This window comes from Elephantulus edwardii, unplaced genomic scaffold (genome assembly GCF_000299155.1).
Source record: "Elephantulus edwardii isolate Elephantulus edwardi_28Jun2011 unplaced genomic scaffold, EleEdw1.0 scaffold00382, whole genome shotgun sequence".
Lineage (NCBI taxonomy): Eukaryota > Metazoa > Chordata > Mammalia > Macroscelidea > Macroscelididae > Elephantulus > Elephantulus edwardii.
Window position 1 is genome coordinate 1,445,855 of NW_006400132.1, and position 5,980 is coordinate 1,451,834.

At 37.8% G+C, this 5,980-nt stretch overlaps 1 pseudogene; it reads right to left on the reverse strand.

The window, feature by feature from the left end:
- Positions 1-3,867: 3,867 nt before the first annotated feature.
- Positions 3,868-4,764, reverse strand: LOC102877655 (annotated as a pseudogene).
- Positions 4,765-5,980: the final 1,216 nt, after the last annotated feature.

The following is a 5,980-nucleotide window of genomic DNA, read 5'->3' on the forward strand; positions in this document are numbered from 1 at the left end:
GTGTTCACATATCTGCTTGGGTGGTGGTTATGGTCTCTTTGGGGTATATTCCCAGTAGTGGAATTGCTGGGCCAAATGGTATCTCTATTTGCAACTTTTTGAAAAAGTGCCACACCGCCTTCCACAGTGGTTGCACCATTTTACACTTTTACCAACAGTGAATAAGGGTTCCAGTTTCTCCACAACGTCCCAAGCATTTATTGCTTGCTGCTCTGTTAAATTTTGTTATTCATACTGGGCTGAGATGATGTCTCATAGTTATTTTGATTTGCATCTCTCTTAGAGCTAGGGATTTTTAAAATTTCTTCCTGTGCTTGTTGGACATCTGAATGTCTTCTTTGGTGATGTGTCTGTCAGATCCTGTGCCCATTTTTCAATTGGACTTTTTCCTTTTTTCTTGTTGTGGTGAACTCTCCACTTTTCCAAGCATGATTTCATTCTCTAAGAAGTGAAACCTCCTAACACCATGCCTGAAATATGTGAGATGGAATTTCATCATCCTTGCCTCCAAGAAGTATCATGGATTCACTTTCTTCAAGACAGAGCTATTTGTTCTTTTAGTAGTACATGGGATATTCAAGACTCTTCTCCAACAACACAACTCAATTTTTCTTCTGTTATCCTTAGCCATTATTGAAGTTTCAAATGCATAACAAGCTATTGAGAAGACCATAGCTTGGATTAGTATACCTTAGTCTTTAAACTGACGTTATTGCTCTTTACTACTTTAGAGAAGTCCTTGACAGATGATTTTTCCATTGTAATTTGTCTTTTTTACTTCTAGTGTTCTGGTACCAGGGTTGTTGATTATGAAACCAAATAAGATTACATCATTGATAATTTCACTCTTTTCTTTATACATTGGCCTGGTGGTGAGAATTTTGGTTTTCTTGATTTTGAGAAGTAATCCAGATTTGAGGTTGTAGCCCTTGATATACTGTGACAAGTGCTCCAAGAATTCCCACTTTCAATGAGCAAGGTTCTATTAACTGCATTGTGCAGCTTATGGACAAAAATCATTAGGACCATGGAATAAGTGCCAATTACGAGGTCATAGTAAAAATAAAATTCAACAAGACATTAAACTCAACTAAACGGAAATGTGATAAATACTTAATTTGTCACTATTTACTTTTTTAATTTCATAAGCCTGAGTCTAAATAAGGAAACTTCAATTGCCTGGTGGCTAGAAAGCTGCACTGTCAAACCCAAAGTGAGTGATTTGAATTAACTAGCTGCTCCTTTAGGAAATTTATAGCCTCTAAAAACCCATTTAAAGCAGTTGTGATTTGTAAGATAGGTCTTTTTTATTTGATTGACAGTTGACTTGGGACTGGAGCCTCTTACTTGAAGCAGTTGGGAATTGAAAGATGAGTCTTTTTTTATTCCACTTACATTTGTGAGCTGAGAACCATTTTTAAAATGAATTAGGACCTGGTAGGTTTGTTTGTTATGATTAATGGTCAGTTGTGGGCTGAGAGCCTCTTTTTAAAACCAACTAGGACCCATTGGGTTAGTTTGTTTGATTTTATTACTTGTCAGTTGTGGAATGGGAACTTTTTGTTTGAACCAATTAAGACCCAGTGGTTAAATTAAGACCTTTGTGGTTAAAAGTTGTTTGAAGCACAGTAGTGCTTATTTAAAGCAGTTGGGATCCAGAAGCTGGGTCATTTTTATTTAATTTACAGTCAGTTGTTGGCTGGGAACCTCTTGCTTAAACCAATTAGGACCTTGCTGATGAGTCTTTGTGATCAACAGATGGCTGGACACTCTGTCCTGTAGCCCTCAGTCCTGGTTTGAAGATTGATTTGCTATTAGAAGTGCAAACAAAAGTGTCAATTTTATGTATTTCAGAACTACATTGCCTAATTGGTCCAAGATTTGTTTGTTGCACTGAGATAGGTTGCTGTGATGATGAAAGTTAAGCCACCAGTGTGTCAAATGCCGCAAGAATTACCGATGCTGGACATGTTTAACTAGGGCTTCCAGATTAAGCATAATATGAAGCAGGATTGGCCATTACTACTTAGATAATAGACCGGTGGAAACTCTGTGAATAATAGAGGAACACAGATAGTTATAGTATTAAAGGCAGAGCCCAGATAGGAAGTCAATTAAAATGAAGACAATAATGGCAAACATTCTTTAATAATGAAACATAGAATGAACAAATCTTGAATGTTGGAGAATTATAAATTATCAAAAATAAAATGGAACGTGTGAATATTGACGTTCTAGACATTAAGGAGATGAGATGGATTATCTTTGGCCAATTTAATTCAGATACTCTCAGGGTATACTATTGTGGGAATGAAAAATGGAAGACGAATGGTGTTGCATTCATAGTCAATAGTCAATTTCTAGTTAAATCCTGAAGAACAATGTTGTGAGTGGTAGGATAGTATCCGTATACATACAAGAAGTGCATGTTAACATACTACTATTCAAATATACTCTCCTACATCTGAAGATAAAGAGGAGGAAATTGAAAATTTTTCCTGAATCTTGCAATCTGAGATTGTCCACACATGCAATCAAGATACATTAATGACAATTGGTGATTGGAATGGGAAAATTGGAAAGAATGAAGAAGGAATAGTAGTCAGAAAGTATGGACTCAGTGACAGAAATGAGACTGGAAAGAGAACAATTGAATTTTCAATGATTTAGTCATTGCAAATACCTTTAAAAAAAAAACAAAACACAAAAACAACTGTGAGATACCATCTCATCCCAGTAAGAATAGCAAAATTTAACAGAACAGCAAAAAACAAATTCCAGCGAGGATGTGGAGAAACTGGAACCCTTATTCACTGTTGGTAGGAGTGTAAAATGGTGCAACCACTATGGAAGGCGGTGTGGTGCTTTCTCAAAAAGTTGCAAATAGAGATACCATTTGACCCAGCAATTCCACTACTGAGAATATACCCCAAAGAGACCATAACTGACACTCAAGCAGATATATGCACACCCATGTTTATCATGGCTTTGTTTACAATAGCAAGGAGTTGGAAAAAACCTAAGTGCCCATCAACAAACGAATGGATAGAGAAGCTGTGGTATATTCACACAATGGAATACTATGCTGCATTGAAAACCAAGGAACTTATGCAATATTATTCAAGATGGGTGACCCTGGAGGACATTATGCTGTGTGAAATATCTCAGTCACACAGGGACAAATACTGCATAGGTCCACTGTTGTAAAATGGGACTGACATTAGGGTTTGGGGGAGACTGAGTAGATGGGATAAATAATGTATACTTCATTGAAACAGGTGAGGGAGAAAGCGGTTTAAAAGGTATATATGATTAGGTATTATTGTCATAATAGGAGTCCAGAATGAAGGGTGCTTAGTAGAGTGGACCTGGGGGGAGGGATTGTAAAACAATGAAGGAATGTTTCTTTCTTTTTTTTTTTTAAAAAGAAAAAAATGTTTATTTGCCATAACTACCTTTATAATAATGACTTTTACCCTGGGGAATGCATAAGTATAGACATTAATTTCTGGTTTCTTTAACGTTTATTAAAAAGTTACACCCTTTGTATTAATTTAAAGGGTTACTTAAGACTCATCTCACAAAAAAAAAAAATTCTTCTTTACTGTAAAGAACGGTCAAATAAAGACACCCTGGAGCCCTTGGCAGGGAGGCACGGAGATGCAGCCAGAATCAGGGGGTTGGTATCTCTTGTCAATTAGGCAGTTGCAAACAGGAACTCTTTGGGGAGGATGCAATAGCAAAGTCTAAATATTAGAAAAATAAAGGGGCTGGGATAGGACCAAATGCTTCAAAGCACATATCTCAGGGGAAAAGCAGCCCACACAAAAAGCCTGTGGCAGCTTTCAGATGATTCATCACCAGATTTTAATCTTCTGGTTCATATTTTGCCAATCTTTTCCTTAGCTCCTTGAACTGCTCATTCTTCTTGGTAAGAATCTCATGTTTCGATAAGCAGCTGTTTGTTGGAATTTCTTTTCTAACTCCTTTTCAGCCAAGCTCAGCTGCTCTTGAACACGGAGGAGGTCATGCTTGGTTGTCGCCAGGTTCTCCTCCAAGGACTTCTGGGTTTCCGTCTGGTTACTGAGGGTCCTCTGAAACTCATTCGTCAAAGCAGCGACTGTGTTTTCCAAATCACTCACGTTTTAGGATTGTATATAATCCTTTTGATCCCCTTGATTAAGCTGCAAATCTTGCAATGCTCTTTCTAGTTTTGACTTCTCATCCAAAGCATTTATAGCCTGCATTTCAATGGTCTTCAGCCTTGACTTCAATTTTTCATTCTCTTCTTGAAACCTTGACATTTCCTTGTTTAGGAGTTTGGACGTCCCGCCTTCCATAAGAGGAGCACGTTTCGGCTTGATGCTATCTAGGGACAGGCTTTTTGTTGGAAGATAGGAATTCTGCTTTTTCGAACTCTGCAACTTGCTCTAATAATTCTCTGTTTTCAAGTTCAGAGATGTCTGTCTGTAGCTTAAGGTACCACTTCTCAGCTTGTGCGAAAAGCTGCCGCAGGAGCAGCACGTTGGTGTAGGTGGTGTTGATGAGCTCAGACTCTACCTCGCTGTGCACCAGGGCCTGCAGTCCGCTCAGGACCTCGGAGACCTCGTCGATGGTGAAGGTCTCCTCCACCAGCCTACTCTCCTTGAGATCTTGGAAGAAAGAATCTAGCGTTTTGAATCTCAAGCCTCTTTTTGAGCGAGCAAAACGCCTATAATTAATCACTTCATTCTGATGGTGATCATTTAGGCCCAATTCTGCCATGGCTGCAGGGTGGAGTCCCCGATTCTCAGAAACGGGAGAGGCCTCGCCCTGGAACCCCAAGTCTGGTTGGACAGCAAAAGGCGGCGAGGCAAGGGCGGGTTGTTTTGGAATTTTTCTTTTACTTTACAAAAAGAAGAGTGTACTAAAGGGGAGGGGTGGGCAGGAAGAAAAGTGCAACAATGAATGAATGGAAATCAAGTCTCTGTAAATTTTCATTAAAATTAATTAAAAAAATGATTTAAAAAACCCAAAAAACAAAAACCACAAATTGTGACTTTACATATGAAACTCACCTCATGAGCTATGAAGGAATCAGATTGACTACATTGATGGAAAGAATAATTGGAAAAGCTCAATATCAGCAGTCAAAACTAGGCAGGAGTGGACCATGAGCTAGACCATCAATTATGCATATGCAAGTTTGAATTGGGGCTGAGGAAAATGAATACAAGTCCATGAGAACAAAATATGATCTTGAATCTATACCACATTAATTCTAAAATCATCTTTAAGATTATGGGGGTTTTTTTGAGATTTTTATTGGAAGTTTATAAAGAACTTGGATTTCCATTAATTCATTGTTGCACATCTTCCTCCATGCCTGCTCCCCTGCCCCCAGTTTTCTTTTTCTTTGAAAAAAAAAAGTTATTTCATGTTATACAGTACTCCAACTGCCCCCTAGACCACTTTACTATGAAGCTCTTATTCTGGACTCTTGTCATAACAATGATACCTAATCCTATATTTCTTCTTTACAGTTCTCTCATCTATTTCAGTGCTGTGTACGTTATTTACCCCCTCTTTTCTTAGTTTCTCCCAACACCCATGTCAGTCCTGTTTTATAACAATCTCATTATGCAATATTTGTCTTTTTGTGACTGAGAAAAAAATTAACATGTTTAAAGCATTGAACATCAATAATTGAACACCAAATGAGTTTGGGGATTATATCAAGGATATCATCAAAGAAGAAAGCGAAAGATCGTTACAAAAACAGAAGAAAAAAAAATGGATGTCAGAAGAGCCTCTGAAAATTGTACAAGAGTTTTGGGAAGCCAAAACACACCAAAAAATCATAGAAGTAAACAGAAGATTACAAAAGACAGCTCAAGCATACAAAGCAGCATAATGGAATGTACAGAGAGCTGGAATTGGAGAACAAAAAAGAAAAATTTGCTCTGCCTTTCCCAACCTCAGAGAACTAAAAAGCAAGTTT